Source organism: Anolis sagrei, chromosome 7 (genome assembly GCF_037176765.1).
Source record: "Anolis sagrei isolate rAnoSag1 chromosome 7, rAnoSag1.mat, whole genome shotgun sequence".
Taxonomy (NCBI): domain Eukaryota; kingdom Metazoa; phylum Chordata; class Lepidosauria; order Squamata; family Dactyloidae; genus Anolis; species Anolis sagrei.
In genome coordinates this window covers 13,136,726-13,154,091 of record NC_090027.1, presented here as the reverse complement: position 1 = coordinate 13,154,091, position 17,366 = coordinate 13,136,726, and the positions used below count along the sequence as shown (strand labels likewise).

Sequence of the window (17,366 nt, the reverse complement as noted above, 5' to 3'; positions counted from 1 at the left end):
CTTTAGTAGAGCCAAGATCACTGTTCACCGCACACTGCACTTGATTTTAATCCCATATCCCTCCGACACTTCAGCACTTTTTAATCCTGTACCCCTACTCCGGCCGGCTCAGTTTTTAATAATTGTCCTGTTGCATTGCTATTGTTTATTGTTTTCTGCTTTAACTGTTTTATTTGCTATGTACTGTTTTGTTGTATTGTGTTGCACTCCGGCCTGCTGTAAGCCGCATCGAATCCCTTGGGAGATGCTAGCGGGGTACAAATAAAGTAATAATAATAATAATAATAATAATAATAGAGCAAACTTTTGTTGAGAGGTGATTAGGTGTCCTTGTTTGTTTCCTCTCTGTTGTTATGCTGTTGTAATTTTAGAGTTTTTCAATACTGGTAGCCAGATTTTGTTCATTTTCATGGTCTCCTCCTTTCTGTTGAAATTGTCCACATGCTTGTGTATTTCAATGGCTTCTCTGTGTAGTCTGACATGGTGGTTGTGAGAGTGGTCCAGCATTTCTGTGTTCTCAAATAAAATGCTGTGTCCAGGTTGGTTCATCAGGTGCTCTGCTATGGCTAATTTTTCAAGGTGGTCAGTTGAAACATTCACACCTAGCTCCAGCAGACAAGAGTCTTTTGTCTCACCCTGGTCATTCCATAGATATATAAACCCTTTTTCTTAGTTCCAACAGACCTCACTACCTCTGAGGATGCTTGCCATAGATGCAGGAGAAACGTCAGGAGAGAATGCTAGACCATGGCCATATAGCCCAAAAAAACCTACAACAACAAGAAACTATCTGCAAAGCGGGTCCCCAAATGTTTGACAACAGATGAGAAAAGCAAGCGAGTGAAAACTTCCCAGTCCATTTGTCAGTGTTTCCGGACTGATAAGAACTTCCTGGATCTACTGGTCACTATGAAGGAGACTTGGGTTTATTTGTATGACCCTGAAACTAAGGAGCAGTCAAAAGAGTGAAGGCACAGTGGTTCTCCTCGTCCAAAGAAGTTCAGGGTGCAAAACTCTAAGGTGTTCTGGAATAAGGCGGGTGTGCTGGAATAAGGTGTTCTGGAATAAGGCGGGTGTGCTGCTAGTGGACTACCTTTAAAATAGTTCCACGATCAATGCACTGTTTTACATTGAACTTTTGGACCAGTTGAAGGCGGCTCTGAAGGCCACAGGGTGCTGCAAGCTTGTCATATGTTCTGCAGTTGAAGGTGGTTGGTGATGGAAGGGTTAATGTGAGTATTAGTTCTAGAGTAAGCTGTAAGTAGGAGTTCATGGGTGAAAGCAATTAGGGGTGGAGGTGTGCGGGAGATGGCTTGCAGTTGGGTGTTACTGGATTTAAGGAGCTAACCTTGAGACCGATCTTTGGGAGAAAAGTATTTGTTGTATTTTGGTGGTGGATGCTGCTGGTTTTCCCCCCAGGTCTGTTGGATTTTTCGGTATCCTGGCCTGTCTCCTGTAATCTTGGAATCCTGGAACCTTGAACCTTTGGACTGGCTTTTGACTACGGTATAGACTCTTGATCCCTGGACTTTGTTTATTGAATTCTCGGCATTTGACCACTGGACTGGACCCTTTTGACTATGGAGTTGTTTTTGCTATCAGTTTTTATTCATTCTGTAATGGAGTGCTATCTTTGTGTTTTATATTTTGGACTATAAAAACAAGTATAAAAGCAAGTAAGTGCTGTTTTAATTAAACTGTTTGATAAAACTGGGAGTTTGATTAATCTCTACCTAAATAAGGCAGAGCCTTGGCAATGTGACAAAGCTGTCCAAAGGAATCTTGTTCCTGCAAGACAATGCCTCTGCTCACACTGCACAAGCAACCATGGCAAAACTGGTGGAGCTAGGCTTTCAGCTGGTTGACCACCCACCTTATTCACTGGATCTAGCTCCCTCCGACTATCATCTGTTTCCAAACCTGAAGAAACATCTCACGGCAGGCATGTAGCCGGGGTGGGGGGGGTGGGGGGAGGCTTTGGGGGCTTTGCGAAAATGGTGGTCTGCGAAAAGGCCTTACTGGTACATTATTTAAACTGTTATGTTTATTCATATCATGATCTGATCACCATGCTGAATATATCTCATATGGATAGGGTTATTGGGGTAACGATACAAAAGGTTTGCTAGTGTAGACCCTCTTTCACTCAGACTCAGCCCCCCCCCCCCCCCCCCGAAACAAAATCCTGGCTACGGGCCTGTCTCAAGGGTACCAAATTTCACACCATTTCCGCCATAGTTACAACAGATGACTGGATTAAGGCACAACCAAAATCCTTCTTTTTGCAAGGCTTACAGAACTTGGAATAATGATGTAAGAAGTGTGTTGATATCAATGGAGAGTATGTAGAATAAATGTAAAGTTTCATTTTCCTATCTCGTTTTCTTCTGGGTAAAGCCAAAGATTTATCAGCAGCCCCTCGTATAGCTCAAGATCAGCTATGGGGATCTGTCCTTCAACACAGAGATTCTCTTATTCTTCTTTGAGATTTCACTTTTAAGAATTTTTCTGAGATACAGATAGAGAAGATTTAATTGGAATACAGTAGAGAAGGCCAAAGATTTTCTGAAGAAGTATGGAAAATATTTAGAGGAGACCTTCTCCAAAGGGGGGGGGGGGGGAGAAAAGGAAGTTCAAACTTCAAGCCATACAAGTACTGGGGATGAAGAGGAGAAAGCTACATTGCCAAAAGCAGAAATAGTCACTCGTGATAACCCAGCCTCATTTTTGACTTGAAATGTTCTCTTCCCACAGAAAAGAATGAAAAAATAAAATTATTTGGAATGACTGAAATGTGATTTAATTTTTTTACAAGAAACTCATGTAAGAAAAAAAAGATGAAGGGTTTTTTTGGACGAATCCAAAATTAGGCAGTGAGTTTGCTACACCACAACAGAAGGCTGTTTTGCTAATGATTGTTTTCTTAGGGTATTGCTATTGTATTTGGAACAAAAGATTCTTGTGATTGGCCTTTATGCCTTTTCAAACTTTTTTGTTTGTGTTTGAATTTTCATATGAAAATTTAATTTTCACAATAGATTGCAATTGTGTGTTTCCCCTAAAGTGGATAGATAGACCATCAAGGGAAAAGTTAAGGGAGAGAAAAGGGAAAGTATTAAAATAATTTTTCAACTAATGGATAATTTTGAATTCATACATAGGAGAACCCGGTGGTGCAATGAGTTAAACCCTTGTGCTGACAGGACGGCTGACCAAAAGGTTGGCGGTTCAAATCCGGGGAGTGGGGTGAACTCCTGTCTGTGAGCTCCAGCTTCTCATGTAAGAACATGAGAGAAGCCTCCCACAGGATGGGAAAACATCCGGGCATCCCCTGGGCAATGTCCCTGCAGACAGCCAATTCCCTCACACCAGAAAGGACTTGCAGATTCTCAATGGGAAAAAAAAACTTATACATGCATGGAGATATAAATATGGAGAAGCGAAAAAATATCCTTTTTTTCTCAGGGAAGCATATTTTTCAAGAACTTATTTATTTGTCGTGTCAGGCAACCAGTCAATTGTATTACATTTCTAACAGAACAAAGTAAACAAACAGACAAATACAAAATTTGTGAGTTTGGTAGTTGATTGAATGTCCTTTGACCAGTATCTGGTCACTTGAAGTGCTTCTGGTGTTGCTGCAAGAAGGTCCTCCATTGTGCAAGTGGCAGGGCTCAGGTTGCATTGCAACAGGTGGTCAGTGGTTAGCTCTTCTCCACACTTGCATGTCGAGGATTCCACTTTGTGGCCCCATTTCTTGAGGTTGGCTCTGCATCTCGTGGTGCCAGAGCGCAGTCTGTTCAGTGCCTTCCAAGTTGCTCAGTCTTCTGTGTGCCCAGGGGGGAGTCTCTCATTTAGTATCAGCCATTGGTTGAGGTTCTGGGTTTGAGCCTGCCACTTTTGGACTCTCACTTGCTGAGGTGTTCCAGCGAGTGTCTCTGTAGATCTTAGAAAACTATTTCTTGATTTAAGTCATTGACGTGCTGGCTGATACCCAAACAAGGGATGAGCTGGAGATGTCTCTGCCTTGGTCCTTTCACTATTGGCTGCTACTTCCCGGCGGATGTCAGGTGGTGCAATACCGGCTAAGCAGTGTAATTTCTCCAGTGGTGTAGGGCACAGACACCCCGTGATAATGCGGTGTCTGCGCCCTACACCACTGGAGAAATTACACATGTGTTCCACACTGGGCATGCGTACTCAGCAGCAGAGTAGCATAGCACAAGGGCAATGTCTTCACTGTATCTGGTTGTGATCCCCAGGTTGTGCCAGTCAGCTTTCATATGATATTGTTTCTAGCACCCACTTTTTGCTTGATGTTCAGGCAGTGCTTCTTGTAGGTAAGAGCACGGTCCTGAGTGACTCCCAGATATTTGGGTGCGAACTGACATGGATTTGATATATAAAGGACTCCCAAGTGAAGTCCTTTATAAGGGGCTGCAGTGGTGCAGCTAGGCTGCAGAATTTGCTGACCGGAAGGTCGGTGGTTCGAATCCACAAGACGGGTGGGCTCCTGTTGTTAGCCCCAGCTTCTGCCAAACTAGCAGTTTGAAAACATGCAAATGTGTGAAGATCAATAGGTACCGCTTTGGCAGGAAGATAATGGCGCTCCGTGCAGTCATGCTGGCCACATGACGTAGGAAGTGTCTATGGACAATGCTGGCTCTTCGGCTTAGAAATGGAGATGAGCACCACCTCCCAGAGTTGGACTCGATTAGGCTTAATGTCAAGGGGAAACCTTTACTTTACACAAGTGGAATTAAGAATGTAAAAGTATTGCCAGAACTTTTTCAGGCCGTAATTCAGTTCTTGTATGAAAGTTGACTAGGAGAAAAAAATATCTTTTCATTGGAGTCTCTTGAAGAAGGAAAAGATCCTTGGAAGAGCAAAAGAATGTTCAAAGGACATTAAAAACAACTTGAAGAAAGGTAGAGATATCAAAGTGGTATGCCACGCCAGCAAGGCACTTACGAGAGGTTTCTTTAATAGAACAAAATTGAGAAATAAAAAGAAGAAGAAACGACAGAGACTACAGAAGTTTCAAGCTGAGTTAAAGAACAAAGAGAAGGAATTAACAAAAACACCACCAAATTCAACTCTTTTAACATTGGGAAACATACACCAATAAAATGACTGGAAGGAAAGGGAAAAATGAGAAACAGCAAGAAAAGATGTTTTGAATCAGCTAACAAACTGTGCTGGTGACTGGTATATAAGTTGAGAAATTAATTTTGTAGATAAGAGATAGGGCAAAGGTGATAGAGTACTTAACAGTTGACCAAAAACTAGTTTGTAACATAAACGGTTCTGGCCCAAGTTACCTATCCGAACGTATCTCTGCCTATCAGCCCGCCAGGACCCTAAGATCTTCTGGGGAGGCCCTGCTCTCTATCCCGCCTGCTTCACAGGTGCGGCTGGCGGGGACGAGAGACAGGGCCTTTTCTGTGGTGGCCCCCCGGCTGTGGAACACCCTTCCTATGGAGGTAAGATCAGCCCCCTTGCTAATGGTGTTCCGAAGAAGATTAAAAACTTGGATGTTTGAATGGGCATTCGGTTAAACAGTGCAATGAATGTGATGATTACAGGAATGTAAATTTGGACGACGGATTGGATCACGACTCTAGTTATGAGATGCATTGTGTTGTCTATTGTTGTGTCAATATTGTATATTATGCTTTTATGGTTTTAAATTGTATATTGTTGATTGATCTTATCCTTGTTGTAAACCGCGTTGAGTTGCCTGTTGGGCTGAGAAACTGCGGTATACAAGTAAAGTAAATAAATAAATACAGTGCCAAGGTTTATTAAATATGGTTTTCTGTGAGCAAGCACTGGATGGCGTATGTTCTGTATCAGAAACCAGAGCTGATGTGGTCTATACAATGCAAATTTTGGAATCAGCACACCAAATAACCAAACCGAATCTAAAGTTGACCAAAAACTGATTCGTAACCCTTATAGTGTCGAGGCTTATTAAATATGGTTTTCTGTGGGCAAGCAGATGGCGAATACTGGATGGCATATGTTCTGTATCACAAACTAGAGCTAATGTGGTCTATCCAATGCAATTTGCAGAATTAGCACCCCAAATAACCAAACCGAATCTGAACTTGACCAAAAAGTGAGTGCCGAGGCTAATAAGCCAAAGTGACCAAAAACCAATTTGTAACCCTTTTGGTACTAATGTTGGGGAGTGGTCCCTGGTCAAAGCAGTCCCTGGTCAAGTGGCCTCTGGTCAAAAAGAAGTTGGGAACCACTGGTTTAACCCATTACGCCACCATGGCTCACTAAATTGGCAGGCTCTTGTTGCATATTTAATGGACTGTTGGATTAGGTTTGCAGTAACAGCATTCGAAGAGCAGTAGATGTTATCAGCAGAAGGCAATGTTATCTAGTAGGGCTGGGCGGTTTCGTTCGTTAATTTCGTAATTCATCATTGATTCGTATTTAAATTAGCTTACGATCCAATATTGAGCCATGCAGGAGCAACTAAAAATCGAAATGAATTTTTCAATTTATTTCGTAATTGTTTCGTAATTGGTTCGAAATCGGTTCGAAATCGTTTTGAAATCGTTTCGAAATTGTTTCGTTATTATTTCCGTATGTCTGGTGCAAGTTTTATAGTCGTTGTTTGTTTTATCAGTGATAAAAATAAATTATCACACCAACAGTCAACAACAGAGGGAGAGGGAAGCTTCAGAAGTTCCCCCTGTCCCATTTGGAGGGTTTTTTAGCGTATTGCGCAATCGCGTCCGCCATTAACGAATCGATTCGTTATTGTTTCGAAATTGTTTCATAATTTCCAAAATTTTGTAAATATCGAACTTTTTAAAAGAAAAATTTTGGAATTCTTTTAAATAACGAAACACAAAAACCCCCTAAAAACGAATCGAGTTTAGAAACAATTTTTTCCGTGGTTGGACAGCCCTATTATCTAGTTTAAAGGGCAAATAAAATGGCAATAATGTTTGTTAGAGATAGTAAGGTAAATTGACGAACACTATCATCGCCTGAGTAAAGAGGCCCGGTGGCGCAGTGGGTTAAACCCTTGTGCCGGCGGGACTGTCAGTGGTTTGAATCCAGAGAGAGCAGGTTGACCTCCCTCTGTCAGCTCCAGCTCCCCATGCAGGGACATGAGAGAAGCCCCCCACAAGGATGGTAAATAAGATTCTGACTGTAAATAGGTCAGCTGCTGTCCTCTCCTTCTTGCCTTGTCTGTTATTCATGTTGTATTTTGAAATGGTCATGACTGTCAAACAAACAAATCTATATATATATAACAAAAGTCAGTTTGTATGTATGTATGCGGCTGGAGGTGTATGTGGCAGTTTTCTGATTGGCTGCCACTTTCACAGGCCACTGTGATCAACACTGGTGATGCACCTGGACCAAACTTGGCACACATAACCCCCATGACCCCCTTTACATCTTGGTGGGGATTGGTGGAGGTGGACCACAGATTATGGGATTTCAAATGGTTTGGTTCCTATGGATACTGTGGCCCCCAACAAACACCAATAAAGACCAAACTTGACACACAGAGCCCCCATGACCCCCTTTACATCTTGGTGAGGATTGGTGGAGGTGGACCACAGATTATGGGATTTCAAATGGTTTGGTTCCTACGGATACTGTGGTCCCCAACAAACACCAATAAAGACCAAACTTGGCACACATAACTCCCATGACCCCCTTTACATCTTGGTGGGGATTGGTGGAGGTGGACCACAGATTATAGGATTTCAAATGGTTTGGTTCCTACGGATACTGTGGCCCCCAACAAACACCAATAAAGACCAAACTTGGCACACAGAGCCCCCATGACCCACTCTACAGTCTGGTGAGGTTTGGGGGAGAACAGACTATGGATGATGGGACTTGCAGTAACTTAACTCACTTTCTGAGACCATTGTGACCCTCATCCAATGACTGATCAAGACCAAACTTGGCACACAGGACCCCCATGACCCACTCTACATCCAGGTGCTTCTTTGGAGGAGGATGGACCATGCACGATGGAATTTGCAGTACCTTCACTTATTGATAACTGATAAAGAACACCTTTGCCACACAATGCCTTTCTCAAGCTAGTAAATAAATAAATATAGCCAATTCTCTCATACCAGGAATGACTTGCAGTTTCTCAAGTCATTCCTGACATGAAAAAAAATGCCCGGGTAGATTGGAAATCAAACCCTGTTATTCCCCACCTTTTTCCTCTTCTTTTTGTAGTTAATATGTTTGTATGTTTTAAGGTACCATGGAGGTACGATTGTAAGCCATCTTGAGTAACCCTCAAGGTAGAGAAAGGTGGGATATGAATACGATAAATAAATAAATAAATGTGTGCTATTTGGCACTATTTCATATATATTTTATGTAGTATAAAATTATTACTCCGCATGTGTATGTTTAGAAAGATATTTTGAAAAAAAATATTTTCATCAGTTGCTTGAACAGGTGAATTGGTCAAGTTCCCATAATCCTTCTATTATTTCTGGTTTAGAATAGAACTCTCTATCTCAAAACGAGAATTTTTGCCCTGGCTGCCATTTGAGAAAAGCAAACATATTCCAGCGATGCTAAATGAAATGTCAACATCAGTGGGGTCTAATCCTCACAAACGTTACAAGGCAGACTGCCCAAGGTTTTGCTTTTCCTGTTGATACAGAAGCCATTACTTCATCATTTGTAGTCCTCTCTCTTTGGGTCTTAAGGCCTTTGGGCTATGTGTACATGACATTTCAGTTCCACAGAGGGGCTTAGGTTTGAGTAAATAAGTGCTCATCACTATTGGAAGCAGCAGCCTTTGTGGACATCAAGTACAACATCAGACAGTGCACTGAGATGAAATGCTTCCATAAAGGCCATATTGGGTAGCATATTGGGGGAAGCTTTTGCCTGGAGCTTTGGACAGTTCATGCCTGCTGGAGTAGAAAGTAGTGGATTAGACAGACCAGCAGTTTAATTTAGCAAAAGATTGCTTCATATCTATCAAGCAGCACAAAACTGTCATTTCCGTGAGAGGGATATGTGTGGGTTTAGTGTGCCAGGTGGATGGTTGTATGTCAAATGCTTAGCAGCCTGTGGAAGGTAATACCTTTATTAGGACCAAAGAAGTCTTCCAGAGGCTAAATGTTAAAAAGATAAGGAATGGTCAAGGAACAGGGAGAGCAAGAAGCTAGGCAATAATGGGAAAGCTTCACCGTTTGCAGAAACACGACTACAATGCCATTCAGAAGTTCTTCTGCTAGTTATGATGCAAATCTGTTTATTCTGAATTTTTATGAATCCAGCCAAGACTAAGGTCCTCCTGGTCAGTTGAAAGGGTTACAGCCTGTGTTGGATGGGGTTACACTCCACCTGAAGATGCGGGTTCGCAGCTTGAGAGTGATCCCGGATTCATCGCTGAGCCTGGAACCCCAGGTTTTGGCAGTGGCCAGGGGAGCTTTCGTACAGCTAAAACTTGTGCACCAGCTGCGCCCGTACCTTGGGAAGCCTGATCTGGCCACAGTGGTCCACGCTCTGATTATTACATCCCGAATAGACTGCTATAACATGCTCTACATGGGGTTGCCTTTGAAGACTGTTCGGAAACTTCAAGTAGTCCAGTGGGCAGCAGCCAGGTTACCACCCCACTGTTGTGGATCTGGCCAAAGTGTTGCAGATCTGTCCAAAGTGGTCCATGCCTTAGTCACCTCTAGACTGGATTACTGCAATGCACTCTACGTGGGGCTGCCCTTGAAAACGGCCCGGAAATTTCAAATGATCCAACGGGCAGTGGCCAGGTTGCTAACTGGGGCGCCTTACAGGGAGTGGTCAACCCCCCTGTTCAAAGAGCTCCACTGGCTGCCATTCATCTACTGGACCGGAGCCCTCGGTCGCGCAGTGAGTTAAAGCCCTGTGCCGGCAGAACTGAAGACCGACAGGTCGCAGGTTCAAATCCGGGGAGAGGCGGATGAGCTCCCTCTATCAGCTCCAGCTCCTCATGCGGGGACATGAGAGAAGCCTCCCACAAGGATGATAAAAACATCAAATCATCCGGGCGTCCCCTGGGCAACATCCTTGCAGACGGCCAATTCTCTCACAACAAGAGCGACTCCTGACACGACAAAAAAAAATCTACTGGACCCAATTCAAGGTGCAGGTTCTTACCTACAAAGCCCTGAATGGTTTGGGACCCGCCTACCTGCGTGACCGCATCTCTGTATACGAACCCACATGATCCCTTCCATCATCCGGGGAGGCCCTGCTCTCGATCCCACCAGCATCGCAGGCGCGATTGGTGGGGACTAGAGAGAGGGCCTTTTTGGTGGTGGCCCCTCGACTCTGGAACTCACTCCCTAAAGACATCAGACAGGCCCCAACCTTGGCAGTCTTTAGGACGAGCTTGAAGACGTGGTTGTTCCAGTGTGCCTTCCCAGACTAATGATCCCATAGCACTTTGTCCTCCAAAGCACTTTTTTAGATCTGCTGTATGCCCTTCCACAAATGCCACTATCACCTTTCGTCCATGTCCCAGCATTATTTCCATTTTAACTTTACATTTGGCCTTCCCACTGTTTTTAATTTGCTTGTTGTCCTATTGATAATGTTGTATATTTTATTGTCTATGTTTTTATTTTAATTGCTTGTACTGTTGTTGTTTTGCTTGTATTTTTGTATTCAGGCTCGGCCTCATGTAAGCCACACCGAGTCCCTTGGGGAGATGGTAGCAGGGTACAAATAAAGTGTTATTATTATCATTATTATTATTATTATTATTATTATTATTATTATTATTGTGCCAGCTCCACTGCCTGTCAGTGCACTTCCAAGAACAATTCAAAGTGCTGGTCTTAAAGCCCTAGGTTGTTAGGAATTGTGGGAGTTGAAGTCCAAAACACCTGGAGGGCCCAAGTTTGCCCATGTCTGCTATAGATGCTCTGGTTGATACCAGATACCAGAGTATATATCCATTTTGCTCTCTTCTCCCAGGTCAACTGGCATACATTTGACTCCTACCTCACCCATTTCCAAGATGTGTTTATGATAGAGTGGGAAAATATGGAATTCTGTGTTATATATCTGTTTGTAGATCTCTACCTCGCACCCAACATGTGTAACAATGGGAGGCTCCTTTATTGTGTGTTAGATATTAGGTTTGGTTGATCCAAAAGAGAAAAAAAAGGTTCAAAACTCTTTTCAGATGTAAGGGTGCTGGTGGTCTGATTCAGAACTGAATTCCAAATTTTCCCAAAAAAATTTCGAAACTTTCCGAAATTTCTGAATCGCTTCGTTAATGGTGGACGCGATTGCACAATGTTTGGGATTTCTAGTGTCTTCTTAGGCAACTCACAACAAACAAAGAAAAAAAGAAACACAAACAGCCCTGCCTTTTTTGCCTTGGAAGATGACTTCACTACTTTGGGAAGGAGAGTTTGTGTTCAAAGAGTGACTTGAATTGATGGGAGGTCTAGTTCTTTTGAGGCAATATGCAACACAAACTAAAAAAAACACTGAGTCCAGAGAGACCAGCTACAATGTTGGCTTTTAAAAACGTTGGAGTGAATGCTTTGGTTCCTCCCTGTTGCTCCCACCCATGACACTCACCGCCACACACACTACCCTTGTGGTGCCCACCCAACCCAAAGCCCAACAGCAACAACACACAAGCAGCAAGGTAGGCTGTGCCCACTGCCCAGCTAGCCAGGCAGCCAGCCAGCCATGCATAGGTGGCAACAGCCCTTATCCCAGCCCTTCTTCCTTTCTGCTTGCTTGACCACCGTGCTCTTCTTCCAATCTCCCTTCAACACAACCTCCCTTCTCTTAGTCTTTGTCTTTCTTTCTCTTTCTCCTTCCCTTTCCCTTTCCCCTTCTCCCTTCTCCTTCTCCCTTCTCTTCCTGGCTCCAAATGAGCCTCTGAGCCATGTGCTCCCCTTTATATACAGCAATGGCTGCCAGTGCTGAAACCATCCCCTTCCCAAAACTTCTCCCCTGATTGGCTGGGAGGGGAGACAAGGAGCCTCCCAGCAGGCTAGAGGGCTGAAAATTTGCAGAGAAAGCTTCGGAAGGGCAAAGGGACTTCCGGGTTTTTTAAATGCTTCGAAATTGCTTCAAAAAGATAACTTTAATGAAATTATTGCGAGTAACGAGTAAAATTATTGTGAGTAACGAGTAATCTGCGTCCGTACCTTGGGAAGAGTGATCTGGCCACAGTGATCCATGCTCCGGTTACATCCCGAATAGACTACTGCAATGCGCTCTACGTGGGGTTGCCTTTGAAGACTGTTCGGAAACTTCAGCTAGTCTTCAGCACGGCTCTATCCATGCATATTAGTTATAGTCCATGCACCATTCCACCTCTTATCATGCTAAGGGTGCATTTATGCCTTTACCATCCCCTCTAATAGTAACATAATCTGAAGTTGTTCCGCCTAAGCAGGTAAAGCAGAACAACAATAAACTCAGACTGTGGCACAAAACTCGCATTTGAGCTATATTATATGGCAAAGCACTTAAACAATCTTTGCCCTTTATGTTGTCATTACTGATGTCAGGTTAGCATACATCAGTTCAGGCAGTCTCACTGTATAAGTATAGAGGGATGTAAATTATATTCCTTGATATGCTGAATAGCTGCACCAGAATATAAATGATATTTATGAGGAATTTGGGAGTGCTTTAAATATTGTGAAACCACTGACTTTGACACATTGGGGATAATGATGCAGAAACACTAGGCTATTTGTAAACCACTTAATGGCAACAATTTTTTGAATCAAAGCAATCTGCACTTTCCTATTTGCAATTTTGTCTCTAACTACTCCGGTTCTCATAAATTGGCTTACAAGGCTGAATCTTTAGCGTCTATGAGCTGTTATCGATGCTGAGATGCTATGGCATTAGCGTCAAACCATTTGAACATGTTACCTTTGAAATTATACTGTAGAGCTTTTGTGTATAGGTGTGTGCGCGCGTACACATACACACCGGAATGATAATGCAGAAATAAGATAGCATCATTAACAAGAGTCGGGTTGTTTTATAATTGCATATGCTCAGCATAAAAGAAAACAAAAAACTCCTTGCTTCTAAGCCTTTCCGAAACAAAAACAAATGCCCCAGGTAATTGTCAGGTATTAATAGTGAAATGTTGCTACAAAATTAATAACCACAGCCCTTGCAGTTTAGTTAAGCAGTGGCAGGAAAGCTTTTTTCTTGTTTTTACAGCATCTCCATCATTTATTCAGTGCTGAAGATAACTGAAGATGAAATCAACTTGAACTGAACTCTCTCAGGGCAGTTCTACACAGACACTATAATGCACTTCGAAGCCAGCTCCAGGGCAGGATATCCACAAAACATATACACCTGACTTGGCCACAGTGGTCCACGCTCTGGTTACATCCCGTTTAGATTACTGCAACGCTCTCTACATGGGGTTGCCTCTGAAGACTGCCCGGAAGCTCCAACTACTCCAATGAGGGTCAGCCAGATTACTAACAGGAGCGAGGTACAGGGAACATAATATTCCTCTGTTGCGCCAGCTCCACTGGCTGCCAATTAGCTTCCGAGCACAATTCAACGTGCTGGTGATAACCTATAAATCCCTAAACGACTCTGGCCCAGTTTACCTGTCCGAATGGATTCTCCCCTATGAACCATCAAGATTGTTAAGATCGTCTGGAGGGGCCCTGCTCTCGGTCCCACCAGCCTCACAAGCACGTTTGGTGGGAACGAGGGACAGGGCCTTCTCGGTGGTGGCCCCTCGGTTCTGGAACTCCCTCCCACTGGAGATTAGAACTGGATTGGATACATTATGATTAAAATGAACTGGAATACTTTCAATACACAATCTGGATTCATCGTTGTTTCTAGGTTGTCTAGAGAGAAAACTGTATGTGCATGTGGAATTTTGTTCTACCTGAACTCTGTCCCAGAATGGGTGATCTTCCATCTAAAGATCTTCCTTTTCTTCTGTTCGTTTTCTTCTGTTGTGAAAGAAGAATGGTGTCGTTTTACATCTTCTTAGCCTACTGACTTTTTAAACATCTCTTCTATCATAAGAGATAGAGTGCCACATAAATCTATTTTGGACCTAGATTGGAGATTTAGCAACACAGTCTGTTCCTGGGTCTGCCCTATAAAGTTTTATTTAAATGTCCTCTTGAGCCCTCTGAAAAACACAGGGAATATGAAATATGCATTAGACTTCTTTGTCTAAAATATGTCGAATGTAAAGCTGTCTAATAAAAGTAATACATCAACACGACTGGAGATTTATGCCTCTAATTCGACTCTCCCCCCCCCCCTCCCAACGCCAAAGAATTGGGTTTCAAATGGCACGCCGAAGTGTTTGTGAAAATGGCTGGCAAGCCTAAGATGAAGTTAAACAAGATTTGTGCATTTAATTTCAGCCTTTAAACATAAATGGTTCTGCACCTTCCAAATAATGCCGTCTGCTTTATCCAAAGGATTCTGATGCAATTATTGTACATCCCGAGCCTCCCCCTTTTTTTGAAAGAAAGGGGCTATTTCATAGTGTTCTAGCGAAGGTCTGAATAGCTTTCTCATTCCCTTTGGCAAGAACTAAATCTTAATTTAGTATTTCTAATATAAAGGGGGCTCTTGTTTAAAAAAGACATTGTGTTGTTGTTGTGTTAGGTAATGAGAACGGATCGGGGGAACTCCATGGAGATGACCTTGTGCTTGTTTTCCTTCTTCCTTTAAATACTGAGTAAGCTTGAAATGGGTCGGACAATCCATCCTCTCCTTTATGCCCAATGTAGCTGTGACAAATGCCTCCAAACACTGAAGTAGTGAAAGGGAGACAGGGACATTTCTTCAGTTAATTGTGAGAATTAATGTTCTGTGTCGAGAGAGTGGGTAATCCTATCCAGAGATATTTCAAAAGCCTGGTTGCTACAGTGCTGGAGTTGCCTGTGTTCAATTACACTCTGTGGTTCCGTTTTAGGACTTCACCCCCAAATTGGCTTATGGACCACACTGAAGGTCATGACTTGGGAAGGGTTAGGCCCCATTGGGAAAGGCATACTCTCACCCAACCTTTTAAACTTGTATGCAGAACACATCATGCGATGTGTGGGGCTGGATGAATGCAAGGCTGGGGTGAAAATTGCTGGAAGAAACATTAACAACCTCAGATATGCAGATGACACCACTCTGATGGCCGAAAGCGAGGAGGAGCTGAGGAGCCTTCTAATCAAGGTGAAAGAAGAAAGCGCATAAGCTGGGTTGCAGCTAAACATAAAAAAAACCAAGATTATGGCAATAAGAATGATTGACAACTGGAAAATAGAGGGAGAAAATGTGGAGGCCGTGACAGACTTTGTATTTCTAGGCGCAAAGATTACTGCAGATGCAGACTGTGGCCAGGAAATCAGAAGACGCTTACTTCTTGGGAGGAGAGCAATGTCCGGTCTCCATAAAATAGTAAAGAGTAGAGACATCAGACTGGCAACAAAGATCCGCCTAGTCAAAGCCATGGTATTCCCTGTAGTCACCTACAGATGTGAGAGCTGGACCTTAGGGAAGGCTGAGCGAAGGGAGATGCTTTTGAGCTGTGGTGTTGGAGGAAAGTTCTTAGAGTGCCTTGGACTGCGAGAAGATCCAACCAGTCCATCCTCCAGGAAATAAAGCCCGATTGCTCACTGGAGGGAAGGATACTAGAGACAAAGTTGAAGTACTTTGGCCACATCATGAGGAGACAGCAAAGCCTAGAGAAGACAATGATGCTGGGGAAAGTGGAAGGCAAAAGGAAGAGGGGCCGACCAAGAGCAAGATGGATGGATGGCATCCTTGAAGTGACTGGACTGACCCTGAAGGAGCTGGGGGTGGTGACGGCCGACAGGGAGCTCTGGCGTGGGCTGGTCCATGAGGTCACGAAGAGTCGGAGATGACTGAACGAATGAACAACAAGGCCCCATCTAACCGAACCATTTGATGCAGGTTCAAACCAATATTGAAGAAAGTGTTTTCACTGTGCAGATGATTACACAGGAAATCCTGGAATGGTTTTGAAGCCCTGGTGGTAATGACACAAATCACAGAGCACTGATGCACATTCTTTCTGTCATGCACTTTTGTGGGGATTTGTTACCTGGCTACTGCAGTTTTAAACTAACCTTGAGCTGCAAAAGACAGTCAATAGAGATGGGAACTTGGTTAATCTGCAGTGCCACTGGGATGTAATAATAATAATAATAATAATAATAATAATAATAGCCTCAGACATCAGAAGGGCTGCAAGACCAAGAACAAGCCACGAGAGTAAAGATGAAGATCCACCCAGAGGAAAAGTGTTCCTGCCAGACATCAAGGGAACCACTGACCGCATAGGGAAGCTGATGAGGAAACACAACATACAATCTACAGACCCACCAAGAAAATCCAACAAATGCTACGTTCAGCAAAGGACAAGAGGGATCCTCTCACCTCTGCAGGAGTCTACCGTATACCATGCAGCTGTGGACAGGTCTACAGAGGGACCACCAAACGCAGCGCCCAGACACGCATCAAGGAACATGAAAGGCACTGCAGACTACTCCAACCAGAGAAATCAGCCATAGCAGAGCACCTGATGAACCAGCCTGGACACAGCATATTATTTGAGAACACAGAAATGCTGGACCACACCAACAACCACCATGTCAGACTACACAGAGAAGCCACTGAAATCCACAAGCATGTGGACAATTTCAACAGAAAGGAAGAGGCCATGAAAATGAACAAAATCTGGCTACCAGTATTAAAAAACTCTAAAATTACAACAGCAAAACAACAGAGAGGAAACAACCAGGCACAGATTAACACCTCCCAGCAAGAGATTTTCCCAGGCTCAGGCAGGCCTTCAAATGCTAATGAAGGTGATCAGCTGAAACATTCACACCTAGCTCCAGCAGGAAAGAGCTCCTTGCCCCACCCCAGCCATTCCACAGATATATAAACCCATTGTCCTAATTCCAACAGACCTCACTACCTCTGAGGATGCTTGCCATAGATGCAGGCAAAATGTCAGGAGAAATGCCTCTAGAACATGGCTCTATAGCCCGAAAAAACCCACAAGAACCTAATAATAATAGCCGTTCAGCAGTGGAACTCTCTGCCCCTGGGTGTGGTGGAGGCTCCTTCTTTGGAAGCTTTTAAACAGAGGCTGGATGGCCATCTGTCAGGGGTGATCTGAACCCAATATTCCTGCTTCTTGGCCGGGGGTTGGACTGGATGGCCCATTAGGTCTCTTCCAACTCTTTGATTCTATGATATTATTATTATTATTATTATTATTATTATTTCCAGTGAATCATCTGGGCCACACCAGTTCTTTACTACTGGCAGGTGGTTGGTACTTGTGACTTAAGTTCCAA

General features: G+C 43.4%; 1 protein-coding gene across 2 annotated transcripts in view; it reads left to right on the top strand.

Moving 5' to 3' along the window:
• UNC5D (unc-5 netrin receptor D) overlaps positions 1-17,366 on the top strand; it is a 571,167-nt gene that overhangs the window by 117,634 nt on the left and 436,167 nt on the right. The window lies entirely within an intron of this gene.